Raw genomic sequence first — 26,564 nt, 5'->3', positions numbered from 1 at the left:
AGATAGCTGCTCATGCAATCATTTATCCATTACAGTTTAGCTAACAAGTTCAGCTGTTTATTCATACTTTCTATGAGTAAATCCATAGAAGAGCAGCCTTTATGACATGTCATTGCAGGGTGAACACTTAATTAATGCCTTAATTAATAACATTAATTATTATGGCTTTAGTACTCTGCGTGTCCTTTACTGGACCGGTTTATACTAAATACAGGACCATAATTAATGTTATCAATACACTTGTTGTGTTTATGGCTGCTGTGAAAAGGCTCTTAATTTGGAAAACAATGTGTTTATATTTTATGGAGTAATTAGGCCTCTCTATGAGCTATTTGGTCTCTGCATATTAAAAAGGGACGATAGGATGTGTTAATAGTTTGTCCTTCAGGATGTAGTCTCTCAGTGTAAATCCTGTATGATAGAAGGTGTCTACAGGTGTTCATACTGTCCTTCAGGTTGTAGTCTCTCAGTGTAAATCCTGTATGATAGAAGGTGTCTACAGGTGTTCATACTGTCCTTCAGGCTATACCCTCTCAGTGTAAATCCTGTATGATAGAATGATGTGGTGTAAGTGTAATTTGGAACATGCTGAACATACTCATAGTTCCTCTCCACAGTGAATAATGCTTCAGGAGTGGTTTTGAGAAGTTTCTATGGATATATTTGGACCATGTTTGTGCAGTGAGTGAGTCTGGGTCAGCCCGCTATTTTAACGGCTGTGAATCCACAGTTGGCATCCTCCGCAAAGGAGCAAGCTACAAACATGTCAGAGGCACCTCTCCAGCCGACAGGATGTGAGTGTTTGATGCTCAAACAGCTAAAAAAAAGGTGCACTTTCGGTCTAGCTGTTTCTTTTATGGTTTGGCTCTTTAGTTCCAATAAAGGAATAATAAGATTGAATAATGCTTACAGAGTACAGATGATGTTTTACAATAGTATTCTTTGGGGAAGGCCCTTTGCTGCTTCAGCGTTTCAAAGCCAGCGCCCTGACATCCAAACCAAACACCTTGTGGATGAACTGGAACACCTTATCACCAAACATCAGTGTTGGACCTCATTAAGCTCTTGTGGCTGAATGGGTGCAAATCCCTGCAGCCTGGGTCTAAAATCTGGTGGAAAGCCTGAAATCAGACGAGTTTAGACCAGATGATTGGCCACGGTTTTGGTGTGAGGTGTTCAACCAGCACATATTGGTTGGTTCACCTATGTATCGCGATTTAGAAATAGATTTTTTAATGCCAGAATCAATATATCTGCTTCATCTGAGTCTACGTGGAGGTAGAAGGAAGTTACCGCTTTTATTGTGGTAGTCTGAGTAACGTGACGTCATATCCGTTCCGTATCCGTCAACCAAAACAAACCTCAGAGAGTCTAAAACGTTGGAGGGTCAGCGTGGATACGACCTGCACCCTCCCATGTTAAATCCAGCGTGGTAAACACTACACATCCAGTAAAGGATGGAAACACTTTGGGTTTCACACATTGACAGGAAAAGCAGAGCTAGACAGAGCAGAGCTAAAGCTGCACGCTAACTCTGTCACGGACAGGAAACGTTATGGTATGACGGTAACGTGTGGCTCTCGTCTCCGTGGTCAAATGGGCCGACGCTACGACTGTAGAGCACCCAGATACTGACATTAATGTTCTCTGCATTGAAACGACCCCGATGGAGCTGACCATTGATGGATAAAGAGAACGGAGCTGACGGGAGAGCTAGAGACCACCTTGGAGAAGTTAGAGGAAGTAGACACGTGGGACTACGTCAGCTTTTCAAAATAAGGTGTTGAAAAAGGGAACTGTATATACAAAATACATCTATGGAAATAAGACTGATTGGATTATATTCACCAGAAGTATAAAACATTACATGTCCCTTATGAATTAAAAAGAAAATAACACTATATTTTGAGGGAGATGTGAGATATATTTGACTTCAGGACATCTCTGACTACATACATGCTGAAAATCAAACATTTTTACTGGATTCATTTAGAGATTTTCCAAAGTAAAAGTCCCTAGAAGTGTATGATTCAACTTTTTGCCTTCATGATCTAGTGTTAAAAAAGTTAACAAATCACATTAAATCATAATGTTAAATCACAGCACTTAAAAATCACAAAACATATCGTGAATCGGGACCAAGTATCGTGATACTATCAAATCAGGAGATAGGTGTATCGTCCTAGCCCTGATATTGGTGTAATGTTGGCATGTCCACATAGTTCTGTGCATGTTGTGTAGATATTGGGGGATTATTAAAGTCCCAAGACTTCAAGGTTTAAAAGGTCAGACCACCTCTAATTCTCCAGACATGTCCTTCTGAGTTTCTACTCTCATTGGGTCTGTGTTTCCGCTCTGCAGGCTGAAAGCTGTGTTAGCTTAATGCACATAATACATTAGGCTGATGGGAACATTTCACTCAATGTTCTCCTTGTAATTTACATAGTGGAGGGTATAAAAGCATACGAGCTGCGCAGCTCCAGCAGCTGAAAAGGCGACTGATTGCCATAGTACAGCTCTCTGTTAGAATTTGCTTTGATGCAGCTGCGAGGAAAGTGAATTTAGTTTTGTGTAAGACTTCTGCAGGCGAGCTCTCCCCGAAGGTGCGTTCTTCTCTGGATTTGCGTGGTGCTGCAATGCGCTCTTCCCCTCGCATCCCTCTTGTTTCCTCCTCCTCATCGCCCACTCTCTTTCTTTCTTCCTCAGTCGGGGCGATACTTAACCGCTCGGCTCGGCTCGGCTCGCTTCTTCCCTCGATGGCGTCTGACCAGCGGGGAATAGATGGAGAGCTATCCTCTCTCTCTCCCTCTGGAAGCAGGTGTCCTTTGGCATAATAAATAATTCCTCACCCCAGTCCTAGCGTTCCTCATCCTCCGGGCCCTACGTCTGTTGGAGAACATATGCATGTGAACAGCAGGTGCAAATTGTTTTCCTCTCCTTTCAATGCCGCATACGGTTCTCCCTCCTAAGAGAGAAGTAACCACTTCAGGACTGGAAGAAAAGAAGCTGTTCTGTCTTTCTGTGTTTTTTTCTGAGTGCAGCTGCTCTCCACCCACAAAGTCAGGGGATTTCTCTGGATCGCATCGCTGTGCATGTTTTAATGATGCAGCTACTGTCAGAGTTTTTCTCTGTTGAGATGTGAGGTACAAGAAAAGTGAGAGGGAAACGGAAATCAAGTGTTTGGGATAATGAGGGACGGAGGGTTTGGGTGTGCGCTGTTGGGGATTCTCACGAAGCTTCGTTAGGAAGTTTCAGGATTAGAGAATGGGAGTTCATGCTGTACACTGTGGAGCAGCCAACTCTGACTCGCATGAATACTGTGTACTGTGTGCACTGAACAGAGCTGCGCAATATTGGAGAGAAAAAATGGCATTGCAATATTTTTTTTCTGCGTTATACATATGAACATTTTGTACATTTAAAATGCATCAATCTGGAGCGCTTTCAGAACAAAATGAAGAGACTAGATGAAGAACTTTGTGCTCTTAGAACCAATTAAAAGGGAAAAACGGACATTTTTAAAACACTGATATTATTCTGGAGGAGACTAAATAACATGAACATACATAAATACTATGGCTGTGTGTTGGCAAGAATCTGGCGATACGATACGTATCACGATACAGAGGTCACGATTCAATATATTGCGATAAGCAAGGCGATGTATTGCGATTTTTTTTTTTTATCTAATTGTAGGAAACTTGTCATAGTATAAAGAACGCACCATTATATACATAACATTTTTGTTTATGCAATCAGAACAGTGAGATCCGCATTTGCATTTATCACTGTCCTTGTAAAATCCAACATAATAGCACTACTTTGAGAGGGTGTATATCTTTAAAAATGAAATAAAGTATTGACTAAACTGTAAACTATTCATTTAAAATCGATAGTGTTTTTGAGAATCAATACAGAATCACAAAACATAATATGGTGATGATCTTCAGGACATTTCTGACTACATACATGCTGAAAATCAAACATTTTTACTGGATTAATTTAGATATTTGCAAAGTAAAAGTCCCTAGAAGTGTATGATTCAACTTTTTCCCTCCATGGTGTAGTGTTAAAAAACGTTAATAAAAATCACGATAAATCGTAATATCGAATCGCAATACTTACAAATCGGCAAGATTCAGAAAGTGACAGCATGTTTATTTATATTTCAAATGTTGTTGACATTTTATACTATACTTATGCATATGACTGCTAGTGTCAATGTTTGCACTCAAAGTGACACCGATCTAGTTAGTATCCTCATCTACATCCTACATACATTTGACCCTGTTTTCTCTCGCTGTCGGCGGCACTGACGGCTCATTTTATCTAAAATAATCAGCCGTTCCTCGTCCATGTTGCTGCGTTCTCAACGCGAGCAACAGGAAAAAATAGGAACAGGGCCGTCCGACAAAAGCTCCGCTCAAAACGTTGTGTCGCGCAGCGCCGCGTTGCTCGCGGCCAGTTATCTAAAGTTACTAAAGTTTAAATGCAGAAGAGTTAGTAGCTCTGAGAATATCTAGTGAATGTTCAGTGGACGTTTGTGCAGAAATAACTGCTGCAGCTCCTCCAGACCAACAGAGGTTTCCCGTGTCTTGTGAAGTGACGGGGCTCTGCAGAGAGACACGTTGTAGTCTCGTTACCGACTGGGTGCCGGTGTCTCCCTGTTCACTCTGGCTGCGGGAGGAGACAACAAGTTACTCGCTGCAGAGCCCCACTGCCTCAGCCTGCACTGAGACAGGAAAAGCCAACACTAGGATCAGCATTGATTCATGGAGAGACCTTGGTCTGGTCAGCTAACATTACTGCCAAGCAGCTGAAATATAGAGTGATATTGTGCTTTTAGCTGACGTGTGTCTCCTCACTGTGTTGAGCGATGCTCGCTCATGTCTATGTAGAGCGAGCACAAGCGCCAGCAACAGGACGCTGACTTTCGTTGATTTCACGACCACAGGTGTCGCTGTTAACAAGCATTTCTGAAAGTTACAAATAGTCCCTTTAATGGTTAATGTGAGATTTCTGATCACCTTTTTTTGTCGGCTGAGAAGACAGAAGGACTAGAGACAGTTTTTAGCACCATGGATGTAAACAACCTGTAGCTATAAGATGCTGCAGAAGATATGACATGATTAAATATGAAACTGACTTGTTAAAAAATGAATTTACACACCTTGTTTTTCATGAAACTTGTGCTTGAGATCCAGACTCACTGGTGAAAGTGACAGTCAGCGTTACCTCAATGAATGTTCAGTGCTCGTTGCTAATAAAACAAGAATGAGAAGAGATAAAAGATTTAAGAAGAGATTTGTTGGCATCAGTGTTTGACATTTGTGGGAAGTGGATGTAAAACAGAGTTTTTAGAAAATAGAGATTTGATAAGGGGTTTGACTCCGACTCAGATATTTTACGTACTTGAATCCGAAACGTGAGTGTCTATCTGAACCCGACCTTCCTGTGTGACGGTTGTGGTGTCTGTGTTGTTCATGTTTAATCAAATGCAAAGAGAGGATTAATTTTCCTCCCAGCAAATGTGAGGATTAAACATTTTGAAGACTCCTGTTTCGTTGATGTTCAGCTCTAGTTTGTTTTTTCATTCTTCTCCAGTTCATGACCAAGCCTGACTCTGCCATTATGTAAATGTGTGATAAAGAAAATGCTGTTTGAATGTAAAGCAGAATGAGGGAACAAATGCAGTCAAAGCACATCATGTTTTTAAAGCACACACACACACAACCTGATGATCTCAGTGTTCGTGATGAATTTATTGTGCGACACACTCCAGCAGCCTCATAAATAGGATCCATCACTTGAACACAACAGTGCATCTCATGTTCTTCATGTTTGTGTCAAGTGTTGTAAAATAGATCCAGGTCTCGCTCCGCCGGCTTGGCAAGACCGCCTCGGCCATTTGGCTGCCGCACAATTTTTTGGATGTGTGGATCAATATTCAGCTCGATAAGTATAATGTTGGTCTGAAGCTGAGGTCGCTGCTGCTGCTGCTGCTGCTGCTGCTGCTGCTGCTGCTGCTGCTGCTGCTGCTGCTGCTGCTGGCTGTCTGCAGACAATTCAATCCCACCGCCGTGCACTTCACTCCGTCTGCACCAGCACAACAAACTACAACTGTTCACTTTCAGACTCGTATGCATGCGAGCAGCCGATCCCACAGACTCAAGGACACAGAGACGGATAGTAAAGACCTAAAGCGCTCATGGATACACACACATTTACTACAGTAGCAGACTAATCAACAGCCCCGGGTCCACATGGAGACTCTGTTAGAAAGACTTTATCCCACAGCAAACACCTGGTCCAGGGGAGTAAACACACTCACACACACACAGTAGGATTTCACCTGCTAGGGCTGCAAACGCAGAACAGACGAGTTGAAAAGCAACGCACCAACATGCTGCAGGTCTTTTGCATCTCCTCTCTCTGATGTCTGTCTCACTACTTTCATGGTCATCCTGCTCTTATTGCAGCTCTTTGTTGCATTGTTTGCTATAACTGAATTCTAATAATAAATACATGGACGATACTTTATTAATCCCCCTTGAATGAAAATCGTTTTCTTTCAAATCCAGTGTTATAGAATTTCATAACAGCAAGTAAATAAAGTAAAAATCCTGCTAGAGCTGCTTTGTGATAAACCGCTGGTCGTGTATCAAGCTGAGCATTGTGGGAAAAATCTGTATCCAGAATGTTTTGGTGATATATATTCATGCTCATTCTGTGGCTTAAAGGAAATGTTTATAGATCTGAAAATATGTCCAGGATAAATGCATGGTGCAAACAAATATTTGGGCAACATTTAAATATAAATAAGTAATATTTAAGGCCTATGATATAAAAACAAAGCAACAGTCACATTGACTATGATCTGTTTTAAAACGGATGACTACAATGTGTTGGTTCACAAACATAATCAGCGGTAATATGACATAGAAACATAAATTAAAGAAATATAAAATTTCAGGGATACAGTTAATACAAATGTCCCTTCCTGTAAATTTAAAATAATTATTTTACACTGAAAGAATGTTTGAAAATATTCGTGCAATACATCAGTGTTAATAAAGAAGCTATGCATTTTGCTAACCCGGCCCCTCTATCAGTATCTGCTGTTGTCAATCTGTTGTTTTATTGTTAATCACTTGTAATCCTTCCTTTTGCAATGGTGGTAGTAATAAACAATGACAATTGTAAGTAATTGTTCATTTTAAAAGACAGTTTTCATATTTTTTCTCATTTTAACATATACTTTAAAAACTCGTATTGTCTGATTACTCACTCTTCATAATAATCAATTAAAAACTTGATCAGAAGAATAATTCCTTCTGCCCTAAGTGCAACCTGTTTGGTCTTTGGGAAACCCCACTTGATCAAGTAAATCAAAGCAATATTAAGATCATAGCTACAGCATAATAACGATTTTGCCTTCTTTTGTATCACCAACAATAATAATAAACTTGATTTTATGTAGCACTTTTCAAATCACAGTTACAAAGTATATTAACAGAGAAGGAGAATGAAATGAACCGAGTAAGGGATAATGCACAGTGAGCCGGTTATTGTTGTAAAATAAACCCCGACACAAAGCGGAGCGTCTTGCTTCGTCCTGAAGGGGGTTATTTCACAACAATGACCCGCTAGCTGTACATTATCACGCTTATTAAACGGCTACTTGCTTAAGAAATCAATACTTTGAAAAAAAAAAAAACGGTCCTCCAGAGTCCGGGATCAGAACTGTGCCCATAGCAACGGTCTGTTATACATAGCAACGGTCTGTTATACATAGCAACGGTCTGTTATACATAGCAACGGTCTGTTATACATAGCAACGGTCTGTTATACATAGTAATGGTCTGTTATACATAGTAATGGTCTGTTATACATAGCAACGGTCTGTTATACATAGTAATGGTCTGTTATACATAGCAACGGTCTGTTACACATAGCAACGGTCTGTTATACATAGCAACGGTCTGTTATACATAGCAACGGTCTGTTATACATAGCAACGGTCTGTTATACATAGCAACGGTCTGTTATACATAGTAACGGTCTGTTATACATAGCAACGGTCTGTTATACATAGTAATGGTCTGTTATACATAGCAATGGTCTGTTACACATAGCAACGGTCTGTTATACATAGTAATGGTCTGTTATACATAGCAACGGTCTGTTATACATAGCAAAGGTCTGTTACACATAGCAACGGTCTGTTATACATAGCAACGGTCTGCTATAAAGAAATAACAGACTGTAGAACGCTGTGATTGACCAATCAGAATCGAGTATTCAACAAAGCCGTGTAATAAAAGTCCATAACTGAACACATAAAAACAGAGTAAAACAATCTAAATGTGTTTTCAATAAGAGATCTGATCAGTAACGTGAGGCGAGACCTCTCAATGCTTTCTAAGTAATTAATAATATTTTAAAATCAATACTAAAATCAACAACACCATCTCTTGTGAACACTGTCCATCATTAACATTCAGTATTCCACCCAGTCGTGGTCTGTCAGAGTACAGTCTGTACGAGGCGATGTCATGTCTCCTGAGGATTGATGCATTTAAATAGCGTCGTTAGCGCTCCATCATTTCTGTAAGCCAGCTGGTCAGCCGTGCAGTTTGTAGCGTTAAAGCTAACGCTGATGTATTAGGAGCCTCGGGCTTCTTTTAATGGAGGTGCCACTTAATTACGACAGAGACCCTCTCGAGCTTAGTGAGCAATCACATGGAAACACATGAAGACACACGGGCTGGAATTGGTTTTGAAGTACGGGAACACATGTATAACAATGAGAGTGTATATATACATGGAGGGGTGGATGTGTGGGCGCACAAACATTTACATTAGCAATGCTTTTATTCCCTCAGTGGTCTTTACGCTCGCTCCTTTTAGTCATTTGTCAGCACTCTCGCAATAACACAAGTGACCTCTCCGCCAACCTGGGGAGGTTGTCTCTGAGAACAGGGGAGGTGCGGGGTCAGAGGTCACGCCGTATATAAACAGGTGTCAAGTGCTATGATGGAGAGCCCAGGACATATGAAACTGGGCTGGAAACCGGGCCTATAGAGACGGAGGAGGGACGGAGCAGAATAACAAGGCTAGTGGATGACTTGTCAACGTGATGCCGTGGTTTCAGGTTGTGCAAGTTAACCCGCCTCGTCTGTAAGAGGCGACCTCTGCTGCCATGTGAGCCTCCAGCCTCTTGGATGTGTTGTATTATTTAACCGGTGTAATCGCCGTCGTCTCACTCCTTCGCTCTTTGCGTCTTTCAAGTCCAATCGAGACAGAGGGCTTTCCAATCACTAGCCGTGTTTCCACTACTGTATTTTATGTGCATTTTGCTTTAGAAAAGCTGAAATAGCAAAAATCAATACAACTTCCTCAACTGTGCAAAAAAGTTTTTCCACTCGCTTGAGGTGGTTTTTATCTTTGTCAAAAAAAGCGTTGATGTGCTGTGGACTACTGATTCTGGAGGGTCGTCGTGGATACGACCTGCACCCTCCCATGTTAAATCCAGCGTGGTAAACACTACACATCCAGTAAAGGATGGAAACACTTTGGGTTTCACACATTGACAGGAAAAGCAAAGCTAGACAGAGCAGAGCTAAAGCTGCATGCTAACTCTGTCACGGACAGGAAACGTTATGGTATGACGGTAACGTTGCGGTCCAGCCGGCCGTCGCTCTCGTCTCCGTGGTCAAATGGGCCGACGCTACGACTGTAGAGCACCCAGATACTGACATTTGTGTTCTCTGCATTGAAACGGCCCCGATGGAGCTGACCATGGATGGATAAAGAGAACGGAGCTGACGGGAGAGCTAGAGACCACCTTGGAGAAGTTAGAGGAAGTAGACACGTGTTTTCAAAATAAGGCGTTAACAAAGGGAACTGATATACAAAATACATCTATAGAAATAATATTGATTGGATTATATTCACCAGAAGTATAAAACATTATAAATGAAAAATAAAATAGCACTAATCTGTGAGGGAAATGTCTTTATTCTTTGATTTTTGGGTTGCTGGAAAATCAATAATCATAAAACATAATATCGCGATGATCTTCAGGACATCTCTGACTACATACATGCTGAAAATCAAACATTTTACTGGATTCATTTAGAGATTTTCTAAAGTAAAAGTCCCTAGAAGTGTATGATTCAACTTTCTCCCTTCATGGTCTAGAGGTAAAACAGTTAACAAAAATCACAATATATCCCAATACTTTACAATGAATCGGCACCCAGGTATGGTGATAGTATTGAATCAGGAGATAGGTTTAACCTCCCAGCTCTTCATGTAAACGATGTAAAGTGTCCAGGTGGGTTCTAACAATTCTTATTTCTCTGATTCCATGAAGGTTCTGATATCTCAGTGTAAATCCAGCCTCACCTGTTTGAACTGCATGTTTTCTATCAGCCTTTTTACAACATCCTGTCTGTCCTCACTGAGACTGCTCCGAGACATGAAGCTTCTCTGTGTGTGTTTGTTGTGTTTGCTTTTAGTGTGGATTGGTCCTGAGGCTGTGAATTGTAAAGATCCAGGTGTGAAGTGTTGGGGGAGTTTGGTTGTTCCACCATGCTTAGGGTTTTTAATAGTTTAGTTTAGTGGAGTCCATTGTTTTTCAGATTTGTTGACGGAGTGTGATTGCTCTTGTCTGTATTCTGATCAGCTCTTGTCTGTATTCTGATCAGTTCTGGATAATAGCTTATCTCCGCCCGGCATGCTGTGTCTGTCAGGTCCAGTTTACTGATTCTAAAGTTGTCTTTATTGAAGTATCTGCAGACATGTTATGGCACAGAAAGTACAATCTATTGGAGGGGCAATGTTGTCTTATCACGGCTGTACCAATCTATCGGTGTTTGTGCTGGACGGTAAAGTGACGGCACATGATGCACAAATACTGCCTGGTAATTTAGAAACAGTGTTATTGCATGGCAGACTCGGTGTGTTTACTCTGCTGAATGTGAGTGGGTTGAGAAGCAGCTCTTCCTCTCTGTTACTCGTTGCACGGTGGAATAATTACAGGTTTGAAATGCTCAGTGTGTTTTCAATCTGCAACTTTTTGACCACATAAATGTGGAGTTTATTGACGTACTTAACCGATCAAAAAACTGCATTTAGTTTATTTTTTAAAGTGGCATTTGAGCCGGCTGTGTTGGCAGACATTATTGATGAAAAGCAAGCATCCAACTGAATCAGAAAACATTAATAACTTACTTTAGATTTGGACCTCGTCCAAGTCTGTAGTGATTTCAGAATGACGTCAGGCTCCACGTTTGTGTTTGACTTTTGGTGATGGAGCTACACTTTTCTGTGCATTCATATTCTGGTGTGTATCAATGGAAGATTGAATCTCTTTTGAGGAATCAGTTGGCACGTCTAGACACTTTGGTAGGAAGCAGTAGTTAATTTTCATAATGTATGAGAGATTGTGGTGCTTGATTAATGATGGAATCGTGTCACATGTTCTTGAGTATATTTGTTAATAGTAGTTGATAGAAACAGTGATTTACTTTTATTCTGCAGATCTTTCTGCTTAAAGCTTGTGCAGCACTTGAATAGGAAACATAACTGATGAGACCCTTACTGCCAGTAATTCTCATTGAATATTAGAGTGTATCATTTTACAAAAAAGCTACCGCAGTCAGTGACAATCGGCAGTTCAGAGAAGTGGAACAAATTCATTGTTGTCCTTTTTATTAAGGTTTTAGTTTGACTTTTATCTTAAGCCCTATTCGCACAGGACTAGTATTACCTGGGACCTCTGGTGATTTGTATAACTGTGGAGGTCGTCTGTGATCTTAATCCTGTGTGAATATTTCCAGAATTTGTAAAAAAGTAAAAATTACGCCACAAATCTGTGTTAATCTTTACAGCTATTTTAGATTTAGTCTTAAAATGAAAATACTTATTAGTTTCATCCTTCATAGTTTAGTCGACGACAACTGAAAATGTTTTAGTCCAGATTAAGTCACTGAAAGTCATTCTCTCTTAATTTTGTAAGCTATTTTTTAATTTAATTTTAGTCCTGTATAGTAATCAGATTATATTGAACATTTTTGTCATTTATTTTTTTGGAGTTTAAGACTTGACTTAGAGCTATTTTATGTTTTAAAGCACATTTAATATTCAAACATCAGTTACGGCCATTTGAACTCCAGCTACACAAAACTACACCAATATTATCGTTATTGATTGGGAAGAAAATTCAGCGCCAATCACCCTCACTGGTGTTAATTAACATCAGAAGGTCAACGTTTCCATGACTCTACAACTTCTTTTATCAAAAAAATGTTTGTAGTGTCTCAGTTTCTCTCATGCAGTTTGTCCTTGTTCAGTAAAAACTCGATGTGTTAGTTTGTTTAGCAACAGCCCCCTGCTACAGTCGGATGTACACTGGAAAGCTGAGAGCAGTAATTCTCTCCTAATTAGACATATTTCCTTTACTACCCTGAAGGAGGAACACTAAACTACACAAGTGTACTGTGTGTGAATGTGTGTGAATGTGTGTGAATGTGTGTGTGGGTGTGATACACTCCATGATTTGTTGAGTTGTGAACTCCTGCTGTTTTCCTAAGTCACCTCTTCACCTACTTCCCGCTAAGTCTTCATTAAGCTGTCTGATTCAGTTACCAGTAACTGGAGCTTAATTAGCACAATTTGATTTTCACTGCTGGGTCCGATGGCGTCCGTTGATAAACACTTCCCGTGGACAGAAAGACGAGGGAGAGACGCACTGCGGCGAGACGCTAAAGTTTCAACACAACCAAAAGAAAAGTTTGATATTTTCCGATCGGAGCAGGAGAGAGTGATCTCAGTCTGCCGCCTCATGCTGTTATCAGACGCACCGCTGGTTAGAGAGCAGCTCAGGTTCAACACACACACACCAGCAGAGCATGCACACACAACCACATCTACACACAGGCCGACCGCCAAGCAGGCAGATGACTTTCAAAGACTAATGCATGATTAGAAAAGGAGAGAGAGGAATTAGCTTTGTAATTGCTGCTATACAGAATATATATATTATATATATATATATATATTAGGGATGTGTGCAATTAGTCGATTAATCTTTGCTACCTTTGCTGGTCGGCGCCAGAAATACTATTCAGTTACACATATTATTATACCCCCGCGACAACGTAGTCGGGGTTATATAGCACTCCGCGTGTCCGTCCTTCCATTCGTCCGTCCGTCCGTCCGTCCATCCATCCGTTTCGTTTCCGGAGTAGAACTCGGAAACTATTTAACTTAGGAACTTCAAATTTGGCATGATGGTTGACAGTGTGGTTTAGTTGTGCCTTTTGGGGGTTAAAAGTCCAGGGTGCCCATTATCTTTGAAATTTTGGCCAAAAACTGGGATTTGTTTCCAGAGTAGAACTCAAACTCTTGTCTTCTACTGACTTTATCCTGAGGAAGGTGAGCTAATAACAAGCTAGATTGTGCTGAATAGACCAATTTCATTAGTTCCAAAAGGGCAAAACCTTTGGCCCTACTTTAGTAGGGGTCAAGCAGTGAGTTTTATTAATGTACACATTTAAACACACCGAAACAAGCTTACCAGCTAGCCAGCCAGCTAGCACGTATGCTACAGATTAAAGCTAGCGACCTAGTGTGCTATGAATCAACGAAGTAACTAACGCCAGCTAGCTCAATGAATCCAACTTGCACGCTAAAGCCTTCCTCTTAGACCGCTGTCCCTGCTGGCGCTGCTGGCGTTTCACCAAATATCACACCGCACAGCGGGTCTGTGAGGCGCATTGTTGCTTAAGAACGTCCTTTAAGGTGGTTGTTATTTATTCACGCTAGTTGCGTTGTTATGGTTGTTATGGTTGTTATTGTTGTTATGGTTGTTATTGTTGTTATTGTTGTTATGGTTGTTATTGTTGTTATGGTTGTTATGGTTGTTATGGTTGTTATTGTTGTTATGGTTGTTATGGTTGTTATGGTTGTTATTGTTGTTATGGTTGTTATTGTTGTTATTGTTGTTATTGTTGTTATGGTTGTTATGGTTGTTATGGTTGTTATTGTTGTTATGGTTGTTATGGTCGTTATGGGTGTTATGGTTGTTATTGTTGTTATGGTTGTTATGGTCGTTATGGGTGTTATGGTTGTCATTGTTGTTATGGTTGTTATGGTTGTTATTGTTGTTATGGTCGTTATGGTTATTGTTGTTATGGTTGTTATGGTTGTTATTGTTGTTATGGTTGTTATGGTCGTTATGGGTGTTATGGTTGTTATGGTTGTTACGGTTGTTATGGTTGTTATTGTTGTTATGGTCGTTATGGTTGTTATTGTCGTTATGGTCGTTATGGTCGTTATTGTCGTTATGGTTGTTATGGTTGTTATGGTTGTTATGGTTGTTATGTTTTTTATGGTTGTTATGGTTGTTATGGTTGTTATTGTTGTTATGGTTGTTATTGTTGTTATGGTTGTTATTGTTGTTATGGTTGTTATTGTTGTTATGGTTGTTATGGTTGTTATGGTTGTTATTGTTGTTATGGTTGTTATTGTTGTTATGGTTGTTATGGTTGTTATGGTTGTTATGGTTGTTATGGTTGTTATGGTTGTTATGGTTGTTATGGTTGTTATGGTTGTTATTGTTGTTATGGTTGTTATGGTTGTTATGGTTGTTATTGTTTGAACACAAACCATAATGTTTTTTCTCACCTCAACCATGTAGTTTTGTTGACTAACCGATTGTTTCACAACGTTAACCACGTGGCATTTCCTGTTTCTGCGAGCTTGATAGGAGGCGGATGTGAAACGTGTTTATAAAATGTATTTTTAGTGTGCAGAAACCTACAATGCCAACATTCTGGCGACTGGGTGGTGCTACAGAGAGAAGATTTATTTTGAACCAGCTTCGAAGAACTAAAACAATCCAGACTCACGTCAAATCCTCTTCTGGATAACTCCACGTATGAAGAACGGGGCCCCGGCGTTGGTTCTGATGTCATCAGTGTTGTGTTAATGAAACCACAACTCTGACAGGCATGTGTGATGTAAATGAACCTGCAGGCGTTTATCTGGTCGATAAAGTTTTACTGAATCTGAGTCGTCCCAGACGGTGTTTGTCTGACTGTCTGGTGTTGGAGCTGAAAGAGAATAGGACACTATAGGTCACAGACTGAGCAGCCGTTTATGAGAATTCTTCCTCCTCACTTGTGTCAGTGAGTAAAGCCTGATCCCACACTGACACCGGAGATTACGGGGAGTTTTTGTGTTTGAGCGGACACTTCCCGCTGCTCAGCCCTAAATTCTCCGCTGAGCTCCGTAGAAAATCCCCTTTACTGCATGTGTGTACCTGTCTTTGTGTTGAGTCTCAGCATCCAGCTGGCAGAAGAACTGGATTTTAATTAATTAATTCATTCATTAATAAACAATGAATCGTCATTAATGATGCAAAAATACCATTCTCTGGTTCCAGCTTCTTAAATGTGAAATGATGTTGCTGCATCTTTAGATCTTCGTCTTTTCAAAGTCTTCTAAAAGTCTTGTAGTGTTTGTTGGCGTTAGCAGAAGTGATCAGTCACACTGGAGCGATCAGACAACAACAATCAATCCCTCTTTGATTAATATTTGCCGCCGTTCTCTTGTGGAAGTGAAGGAAGCAGCAGCAGCCATATCACGGCGGTTGACGCCGCAAGAGGGATGGCGAGTCTGAGCTGCTCTTTCAGGTTGCCGTAGAAACCAACCCAGGGCCATTTGTTCCAATTTGCTGTGCGGCGTTGAGATCAAAAAGCCTGGAGCCCAAAGTGCTCTCTGCATATTAGCGTCTGCGTTTGATTCAACACAAAGTCGGCTCCTCATTTACATCCATACTGCTGATTTACAGTATGTCTTCTACAGGTGCTCTTCTGTTACACGGGGGTTTAATGTGTTTGAACTTTGAAGGTTGGGTATTGTCCGGTGAGGCCTTCACTTGATGTAAAGGCATCTCGCAGGTCCCTCTTTTCCCCTCCAGCCCCCCAACAGCATGAAGTCTCCCTTTAAATGCCATTCCTGCTCCGCCTCCTCTGCTCCATTGACAAGTTGGCGGTTTGTTTACGAGAGCGCCAGCTCTTCTTTGTGGCTCTGCACCGTGCAGCTATAGTGAAAGACTAACCCTCCCCCTCCTCTCTCTCTCTCTCTCTCTCTCTCTCTCTCTCTCTTCATCCAGAATCAGTTTGAAAAGGACCGACGGCCCTCTCAGCCCCCTCCCCTCATCCCAGTGATGCTTAGCTGGTGAGTTCACTTTCATCTTTCTCTCTCACAAACTTCTCATGCTGCTTTTACCTGACTTTCTGCTTTGTGTTTGTTACACAATTGTTTTTGTTTTGTGCTCAATTTTGCTGCCAAACTTTCTCTCTGGATTTCTCTACGAAGATGAACAGCTATTATTCTTTTTCTCTCATTCTCACTTTCTCTAAATGTGTCTCTCCCCCTCCCCCTGAAAGTCTCGGAGGCCTCTGTAGTAGAAGTTTTTTGGTGAAAGCTCTTTTCTATTCTGACTGATTTGAAAAGCAGCGGTGAGAGTATGGCAGTGGGGGAGTGGAGAGAGGAGGATAAGCAGGAGAGATGGAGGGAAACTGGTGGAAGCAAAGCAAAGGCTTCTTACAGGCTGCTAATAGACGAGTTTCACCTCTCTCTCTCTCTCTCTCTCTGTTTCTCTCTCTGTTTCTCTCTGTGTGAATGTGAATCAGTGAATCACTCCGCTGCAGACAGCCTCGAGCCTAATTGACACTGTGCCATGAAATCATTGTTCAGATGAGATGTGACACGACGAGTGCATAATCACCTCGTGACATCACCTCCACCAGAACAGACTGTGAGCAGAGGCGGTCTGGACTACGAAGCAGGATTTGGGGTTAGCGAAGTAACTTCAGGATTTAACCCTTCAGGGTTCTCAGTCCTACGACCCTAGATCGCCATGGTAACTGATGCTGACCTGATCCAGATAAGAGATCAACTCATATAAAAGCACCGCCTACTGACCAATCAGAGCTCGGTGCGTGGATTGTAAGATAATATTACATAAAAATGAAGACGTTACAGTCATAATCCAGACTAAAAACAACACAGTTTAAACTGACAGATGCAGGAAGGACAGCTAGCTGGATGCTCCGGATGTTTACCGCTTTGAATTAGGTTTTTATATTTATTTTTTTACTTGTTCTCAAGTCCGTTTAAACTTTTTAGAAGTTTTAGATTTAAATGAATAAATCCTTTAATTTACGCATTAACACATCGGGAGTTTCTTCTTTTGCCAGCTGTTCTTCCTGCATTTGGCAGCTTTATTTGTGTTAATTTAAGTCTGGATTATGTGTTTAACTTGGTTTATAAAATGTACCGCTCTGTTGCTCTTGTGATTGGCCACATGCTGTAAACACCGCCCCTTTCATGTGAACGCGCTCGTAGCCAGATGGAGAAACCCTGGGTTGATAACCAGCGTCGTAGGACCATTTAGCGTGATCCCGGTTGAAGATACCCTGGGTATGTTGAACTGGTTTGTAGCACAGGCCTCTGATAGAGGCGTTTTGGTACAACATGTTGACACAAAAGACAGAAGGCTTAGCTTTCCGCTGCAAAAACAATGAATGCTCTAACGATTTTATTTTACGTCGATTTAAACACGACAATGCAAACACTAATCTCCCGCGGCCATCACGGGGCCATGCTCCACCGCGCCACCGTGCGCTGTCACTGTGATTTGTACCGCACCTCACGTAAAGTTGATGTGAAAAACAGAAGCTTTAGCTTTCCACTGCAAAAAGAATGAATGCTCTAACTATTTTTTTTTTAGATTGATGCGACTTCCTAACACTAGCTCAAAGAGTTTCATGTTTTGTTTTAGTTTTTTACCGTGGTATCGGATTGGGTATCGTGGAATTTCACTGTTATTGGAATTGACTATTACATTTGTAGTATCATGCATCTACAAGTCGTTGCATTTCTTCCTCCAGGAGTAACAAACAATAGTCCTCTAGTGACGAGGACGGCTCAAAGAGTCGCTTCTATTCACAGAAGATGAAGTGGATAAAATCATCGGTGGCAGGCGTTGAATATCCGCTCAAAGATATTGATCTTCTAACTGAGTGTTTGTGCTTCAAAATAATATACATTTCTGTGTAATTGATTGTTCAGAAATATTCAAAATAAACACCAAGTGCAAAACTAAACAATGAAATAATACTACTTAGATCAGGACTAACAGAGCTGGAGTACTTCCACATCTAAAAGAATGTCTCTTTGAATGTATACAGTCTTTTTTACATTTGGTACACACACTGTGAAAGGTCACGGGGTGAAGTAGATACAAAGTGTTTGGGGGAGCAGTTTGAGTGAAAGACACAATGGTATCTTTATCTTCTTAATATTCTGAATTACCTGTTGAAGGAGGATATTTGTCATAAAACACGTCAATGACAGAAAGGCTGTTTGGTTTACTTGATAAATGGCGATGGTGTTATTGCTTCTATTTGATATTGGTACGCCTCCACGGCAGCGAGAGGTCAACAGTAATGATCCACTTCTTTCCCCAAGAAGTGACAGTTTCTCAGGAAGTTAGTGTCCTTTTTGACATTTTAACAATGCAAAGGAAAGCTTGTGATAAAGTGCTCCGTGAATTCAACAAAGGTAAATGAATATGAACCAAACGTCCTCGTGGACACCGACGATCAAACGGATCATCAATAACGTGTAATTGTTTAATGTGAAACATCTAAATGCTGGAGATCAACAGTAATCAAGCTCCGCTTTGTTTGCTTTGAAATGGCATAATTAAGACTTGATGTCGATCAATAGATCATACACATTCTGTTATCTTCCTCCAAGCGTAATTATTAGAGATTATGTGAATAAACACGGACATGAGAAGACTGAGCAAACATCGCCTGAAGCCAGTCTGTTGTCGTCCAAAACATTTGTTATACTCGTCTATCGGCCAATCAGTGGAGAAATAACTGGAGAATAAAATATCATTCATGAACTGCAGCAGATTCAGATGACAAAAGAACGTCTATATACAAATACAAGATAATCAGATGTTTTCATTAGGGCTGACAATTCATTCAAATATTTAAACGTGATTAATCACAAATTAATCACACATATTTATCTGTTCTAAATGAACCTTAAAGGGAGATCTGTCAAGTATTTAATCCTCTTATCAACATGGGAGTGGACAAATATGCTGCTTTATGTAAAATGTATGTATATATTTATTATTGGAAATCAAATAAGCTGTTTTGACATGTTATGATTGGAGCATATTGTTTTATGCTAAATGCAGTACCTGTGAGGGTTTCTGGATCAATATCTGTCATTGTTTTGTGTTGTTAACTGATTTACAATAATAAATATAAACATACATTTACATAAAGCAGCATATTTGTCCACTCCCATATTGATAAGAGGATTAAATACTTAATTCTTAATACTTAAGGTTCATTTAGAACAGATACAAAAATGTGGGAATAATTTGCGACTAATTACGATAAACTCTGGACAGTCATGCGATTAATCGTGATTAAATATTTTACTTAAATGACAGCCCTAATAATAAGTGATTTAACTATTTTAATTACTTCATCAAAGTAATGTAACTTACAATAAAGCTAAAAACACAAACTTAAACCAACTAATATTGATTATCGTCAAACTTTTATTAAAAGTTCTTAAAATAACTTTAATTGAGACCGAGCAACAGAATGAATGTTATATTCTACATATAAGCTTTTTTACTGAATCTGAATATAATCTGAACCCCTTTGTAATCGCCAACATCTGGATTAGTAACTGTAATTGAATTACATATTTGTTCATAGTAACTGTAACTGATTACAATTGCATTTATTTTTTGTAATTGAATTACGTAACTCTATCTATCTAGGTACATTTAGAACAGATAAGAAATGTGTGATTAATCACGATAAACTAACAATCATGTGAATAAATGTAATTAAATATTTTAATCGCTACAAATACCACAATTTAAAAAGTGTTAAGTCCTGCATTCAAAATACTTACTTAAGTAAAAGTATGTAAGTATATAATCAAGAAAAAGTATAAAAGTAAAATTACTCACTCTGCAGCCAAATGTGCTTTTTAGTTACATTATTATATATTATAATATTATATTATTATTATTGATGCAGTAACAAGAGCTAAACTATTCACTTTCTATACTGTTGGGTACATTTTGAATAGATCAATAATTTGTGATTAATCATGGACAATCAAATGATTATTATTAAACATGTTAATTGATTGGCAGCCCTACTTATTAGATTTATTTGGTAACAATATATGAACTAAATCTCTTGTGATGGTGGCCTTGAATAAACCCAATCTTGCTCTTTTTGGGATTAGATTTAACTTTACTGGCTCAAACAGAAACCTTGTAGAGGAGCAGCGGCCAATTTATCATGAAAAGCCCTCCGATCTCTCTCTCAGTGTTTAATATCCCTGAAGGCCGGCCCTGGCATTTGCTTACGTTGTGTTGTTTTTACTCCCCTTTCGCTCAGCTCTCGCCTCCTTCTCACTTTACTCTGCTGCTCCATTCAATTTGTGGCCTTAATGTCGTTTCCCTAATACGTGTCGTTGGAGCAGAGCGCCGGCGATGCTCCCTCTCTGGCTGCTCGGAGGAAGCTCCTCTTTGGTTTCCTCTGCTCCTCTGGGAGGAGATCAGGGGGCTCCAGTCGTGGTTGGCATGTCGTCTCCTCCAGCTCCGCCGTTTGTTTGCTGATATTTAGTTCAGGACGACAATAAGCCGGAAGAAAACAAGCTCCTTTTGGGCCAATAAGAGAGAGAAGGGGTGTAGGGAGAGAGGGACAAGGGGGGACGGGGGACTCATCCCTGGATGGGGGTTCTCTTTAAGGCTTTCTGTTTGTGGCCCCTAGGGCCGAATTAAGGGAGTGTCATTATCCTTGGCAAATTACCACGCTGCCTTTTGTGGTGCAGCCACGGTACATTAGGGCGCCTTAAAACGTGGCCGAGCCGTGCCCATTCAGCTCACAAAGAGAGGGGCCGCTGGCAGATCCTTGGCCTGGCTCACAGAGGAGGCATTCACACCACACCGGGGGGATGGTGACGCTGACGGAGAAGGTCTCCTGAGATGAGTTAACATCGCATGTGACATGGTCCCAAAACCAACGCCAGCTCGTGATGTCATCACTCGGCTTCACCTACCAGCCGTGGATCAAGGCGACTCCAGAACGTGGTTTCCATGCCCGTTCTGTTCTGTCAGACCTGCATGTATTCATCCATTACCCATACCAGGACTTGGATCCAGGCTTTCAGTGGACTAATTGCTAATTAGCCGCGTAGCAACAAATCAACAGCTCGCTACAAATTACCTCCTTTTTTCCTTCAACTTTGGGGATTTTCAGTCGCCCCCTCGAGTAAACTCCAGCTGCTGTCAGATCTCATCTTACCCAGGGAACAGTCTCTGGTGAACATCACAGTTGATCTGTATATTACCTGAAGCAGTCAGAGTCACCGATGAGCTGTTGGCTTGTATGAACAGAAGCAGACCTGTATGTTACTGGATACGTACTCTTTTTAAATCTACCAAACATCTTTCCCAAGATGAAACCAATGATTTATGGCTATGGTTTAGTGCTGAAACAATTAGTCAATCAATCCTCAGAAAATCTTTTTTATTATAAAGCAGGTTTTAGTGCTGTATAAATACTGTAAAAGTATTGAAACGCTCAATCCAGCCGTCCGGATTCCTGTAATTTTGTGACGTCACAAATATTCAATATTTAGACAGTTTTGAATGTAAACATTCTAAATATGTCACAATTTATTTCCAATTGTAGCAATCGCCTTCAAATAAAACTTGTGAGCTTGTGTTTACAACCTGGGACGTCGTGTACACGATATGTTTGACGTTCTGAGAACACCACTGCTAAGCAACGGCAATATTAACGTTACTGTCGGCGTCTAGAAGCCACAGAGGATAACAATTTAGCAAGCTAGCAAGTGGGTAACATAATGCAAGAAATGCAAAGACATAAAGACGTAAAGTTGTTGGGAATATCAACATCTTCCTCAGACATATTATACAATTAAGAAGAAAACCAATATACGACTAAAATTACAATATATGAACTTATTATGCACAAAAAATGAGCTTCCATGACCGCCGCCATTTCTGACAACGTCAACAAACACTTCACAACTCCTGAACTCTGAGCTTTCAGAAGCTTTCCACCTATGAGGTCGTGAATACCACCAGAGGGGAGGGGGGCGTTCATATGGACTCTACATGTGACCACGGGAAACACCACCACGTCTGAAGGAATCATATATATACAGGCATATTCAAGCAGACGGTATGACAAAAACAAAGTTATTTTTGAACATTAAAACACTATATACGCTCACCGGCCACTTTATTAGGTACACCTTGCTAGTACCGGGTGGTCTTCATCTGCTTCAAGGTTGGATGTGTTGTGCGTTCAGAGATGGTATTCTGCATACCTTGGTTGTAACGAGTGGTTATTTGAGTTACTGTTGCCTTTCTATCATCTCCAACCACTCTGCCCATTCTCCTCTGACCTCTGACATCTACAAGGCATTTCCGTCCACACAACTGCCGCTCACTGGATCTGTTCTCTTGTTGGGACCATTCTCTGTAAACCCTAGAGATGGTTGTGTGAAAATCCCAGTAGATCAGCAGTTTAATACTCAGACCAGCCCGTCTGGCACCAACAACCATGCCACGTTCAAAGTCACTTAAATCCCCTTTCTTCCCCATTCTGATGCTCGGTTTGAACTTCAGCAAGTCGTCTTCACCACGTCTAGATGACGTAATGCATTGAGTTGCTGCCATGTGATTGGCTGATTAGCTATTTGTGTTAACAAGCAATTGAACAGGTGTGCCTAATAAAGTGGCTGGTGAGTGTACGTTCTAGTAGAAAAACAAAATACAAGTATGAACCTGAAAACGAGCACAATATGGGACCTTAAACTATCGCAATTTTGGTAACAGATAAATTATCACTATAAAGCAAAAATGCCAAAGTTTCTGGTTGCACCTTCTCAAATGTGAAGATTTATTGCTTTTCTCTGTTCTAGTGTTTAAAAAGTTAACTAATAAATATCAAATCGTAACACTTCAAAACCGAAATACATATCGAATCGGCACCCAAGTATTGTGATGGTACTGAATCTGAAGATAGGTGAATCGTCCCAGCCCTATTATTTTAATTTAAGTCCGTAACTTACATGCCAAACGTACTTATCTTAAGCTGAACCATGACGCTTTACTGAACCTAACCAAGTAATTCTGTTGTGTTTTGTTTCAATTCACATTGTTGGGAATGCAGGTTAGTTGTATGGGAACGTAAGTTTGTAGGAGAACACTGGTATTGCTTTAAGATGCAAAGTGATGAACAGGTTCCTGCAGAGTTTGACCTGGTCAATGCTTTAAAGCTTCGGGGGTCATTTGAGATGGTTGGATGAACCCTCTGAATCCACTGAGAGGAGGAGTTCTCTAAAGCGTTAGGAGCTGATCTGAGAAGGAAGTCTGTGAAGGATTTCAGCTGTTGCAGAGGGCTTGCAACATATAAATGTCTGTCAGTTATGGATGGCATCCGCTACAAGCTTTGGTGGAAGTTTAGCCTTCAAACATCAGCGGGCAGAGCTCAGACTCAGTGCAGAGCGATCACAGTTGATCCTCTGGGCCTGAGACGGTTTGAATCCAGCTTCCACCAAACGCCCGTAAATTCACCATGAGCTGTAATGTTAAAGTCTTCAAAGGAAACTAAAGAAAGAGGGCAGCTGAAGGCAGCGTAAAGCTCCCGGTGTGTGAAATGTTTGCCTTTATTTATCATCTAATCAACAGGAAGCTTTACCTTGCCCATCGATGTCTCCCTCATTTTATTTTCCTTCCATTACTTCCCATCGTTGTTTCCTGGTTTTATGAACTCAATCCCTCCTGCTGAAGTAGATGAAGGAAGGGAGGAGGCTTTTGTCCAGGGGCCGCGGTGGAAGCCATGAGCCCGTAAATCCTGCACTGATCTTTGGATCATTAAGCTGTGAGCCCGGAGTCCTTTGGTTCTTTATCACCGGGTCTGGATCCCAGTCCATAATGGAGGCTAACTGGCTAATGATTAGCTGTCTTCTGCAGCTGCTCCTGAGCTGCCCTCCTTTCTGAACGCTCACAAACACATCAATCTGGCCTCAAATACTTTGATTCGTCTGACTTACTGTCTTGATATGTGAAACTATTCTGCAGCCATTGAGTTTCCCACAAAGCTTGAATGTAAATGATTGCGTTTAAGCGATGTTGATTTAAACTATTGTGCGTTTTGAGCCGCTCGTGTCCCTGCGAAATGGTAAAGCCATTCATGTAACTAGTACCACAATAGACGGAGAAGACTGTGCTTGTGAATTTACCAGCAGTTACCTCGTCTCTTAGTGCTGCTGCTGAGCAGATTGCCTTGTCTCTAAACAGTCTCCAGGTTTATGGGGCTGAGAGGAAGATGATTGGCTTCTGTGAGAGGAGAGAGAGTAGAGCGAAGGCAGTGTTGTGGATAATGATCGCCTGTTCTTCCTTGATTACTTTTGGTTATTCTGGAACTATGTGAATGCGATGCATCTCCGTCTTTGAAGCAAAATAACAAGCAAAATAACAATGATCACAGTGTCTCTACTTACAAAGTTAACTTTGAAATAACTCGTTTTGAAGAGAGACTATGTCAGGCTTTGTGAGGACATCAGATCAGGTTAGGAGTCTCCTCCAGCACGGGAGCTGATCTGATCGGAGCACCGCGGCAGCACCAGGTGGAGGATGATCTGCCTTGTCTAGCTGTTGAAAAGAAGATTGTTGTGCAATCAGTAGTAACCACATTTAGAGCATTTACATCGTTTTTTGTGACATCAATTTGGTATTGAACAATTGACCTTTTAGTCAGTACACTGACTGGCCAATCGTAGCGTAGCATCGACCAGCTTCGACCATGGTCCGACAACTATCCGGCTCTGCTCCATAGACTCTCATGTAATCATTTCAGATGTTCTACATTTTCAGGCTGATTTTGTGGATTTGGAGCTCGTCATGTTGTCATATCAGCTTGTCATGAAGGAGGTTAAATAACGCTCCAAACTTACGCTACATTATGGTGAGGAAAAACTGACATGTCCATTTTCAAAGGCAGCTGTTGTTGTCTGTTGGGCTGCAGTTTGTCATGTTATGATTGGAGCATATTGTTTTATGCTAAATGCAGTACCTGTGAGGGTTTCTGGATCAATATCTGACATTGTTTTGTGTTAATTAATTTACAATAATAAATATAAACATACATTTACATAAAATAGCATATTTGCCCACTCCCATGTTGATAAGAGGATTAAATACTTGACAAATCTCCCTTTAAAGTACATTTAGAACAGATAAAAAATGTGCGATTAATTTGCAATTAATCATGATTAAATATTTTAATCGATTGACAGCCCTTATATATATATATATATGTATATATATATATAAACTGTATATATAAAATGTACATGACTTGATTGGTCTCTGATGGGATGGAAACTCCAGTCTTTGGCATCGGTCTCTGACATGCAACATGTCACCATGTCCACCACGTCCTTATCTCTGCCGTCAAGCTCACACTGCTTTCTGCACTAAACGTTGGCGATTAGCAGATTTGGTAGAGAAGCTGGGCTCCTTTGCAAAATCACAAAATGTCTTTAGTGTTACTGAAAACAAGATGACTGAGCGGGTCTTAAACTAGCTCTTGCTCTCATGTTATATGCATGTTGTAGGTAACATATGGAGCCTGTAACCCCCTGTAGTCTAAACCCTGCTGTAATGTGTTGACTCTAAGATCCTATTAGAAAGCATTGATTTATGTTGGTAAACCAGCCCCGCCTGACTCCACTAAGCAGAACTCAACTGAGAGAACCACTCTGCCTCTCCTCCGCCCGTCGGCTGTGGTCTCCTGGCTGTAAACTTAATCATTGAGTAAGGATTAGTGGCTCTGTGTGTTTTCTAATTATAGACCTGGACTGTGGGGTCAGATCCAGCCCAGCAGGCCGTCAGCCAGCGGCGGACTCACAGCTACACTTTCACACATTTATTTCTGCGTCGTTAACTCGCCATCTTTTTATTTTATTGTTCTTTATTTTTCTTTTCATCACGCCATGCTCTCTCTTTTCCTCCCCCTCTCTCTCTCTCTCTCTCTCTCTCTCTCTCAACAAAGACTTTTCATTTGGATAAAATAAAACTCAATGAGGTAGCTGTCAGAATAAATCACTTCCTGTATCAGGGAGGAAACGAGGGATCGCCTGAAAGAAAAGGACACCACGTCTTTTTTTTCTTTTCTCCTCCAGACAATCAATCAGTTCCCTTTCACGTCTTTCACATCTTTTTTTATTCTTGGAGAACAATAGGTTTGATTAACCCCTCTGGGAAAGCTCATTATCCATTTCCATCACAAAGGTGTTGGTAAGACACGCTTGAGTAAAGAAAAGTTAGATGAAAGGAATATATTGATGCCCATGAGCTCTGAGAGACAATAATAGAAAAGTGATGGCTG

General features: G+C 40.7%; 1 protein-coding gene and 1 long non-coding RNA gene across 4 annotated transcripts in view; one reads left to right on the top strand and one right to left on the bottom strand.

Annotated features, from left to right (window-relative positions):
* The window catches only part of sema5ba (sema domain, seven thrombospondin repeats (type 1 and type 1-like), transmembrane domain (TM) and short cytoplasmic domain, (semaphorin) 5Ba), a 224,189-nt gene that overhangs the window by 29,543 nt on the left and 168,082 nt on the right, over positions 1–26,564 (top strand). For all 3 annotated transcript variants that reach the window (XM_037790771.1, XM_037790770.1, XM_037790772.1), the window contains exon 2: positions 16,187–16,251. The gene's annotated coding sequence lies outside the window, so the exon portion shown is untranslated. The remainder of the gene's footprint in view (positions 1–16,186; positions 16,252–26,564) is intronic.
* On the bottom strand, positions 1,989–6,580 carry LOC119500829. Its single transcript, XR_005209690.1, has 3 exons — positions 6,353–6,580; positions 5,171–5,260; positions 1,989–2,886 (listed from the first exon to the last, which is right to left on the bottom strand). It is a non-coding gene; the product is annotated as an uncharacterized LOC119500829 (long non-coding RNA).

Source organism: Sebastes umbrosus, chromosome 13 (genome assembly GCF_015220745.1).
Source record: "Sebastes umbrosus isolate fSebUmb1 chromosome 13, fSebUmb1.pri, whole genome shotgun sequence".
In the NCBI taxonomy this organism is placed as follows: Eukaryota; Metazoa; Chordata; class Actinopteri; order Perciformes; family Sebastidae; genus Sebastes; species Sebastes umbrosus.
This window is presented reverse-complemented; position numbering and strand designations above follow the sequence as displayed.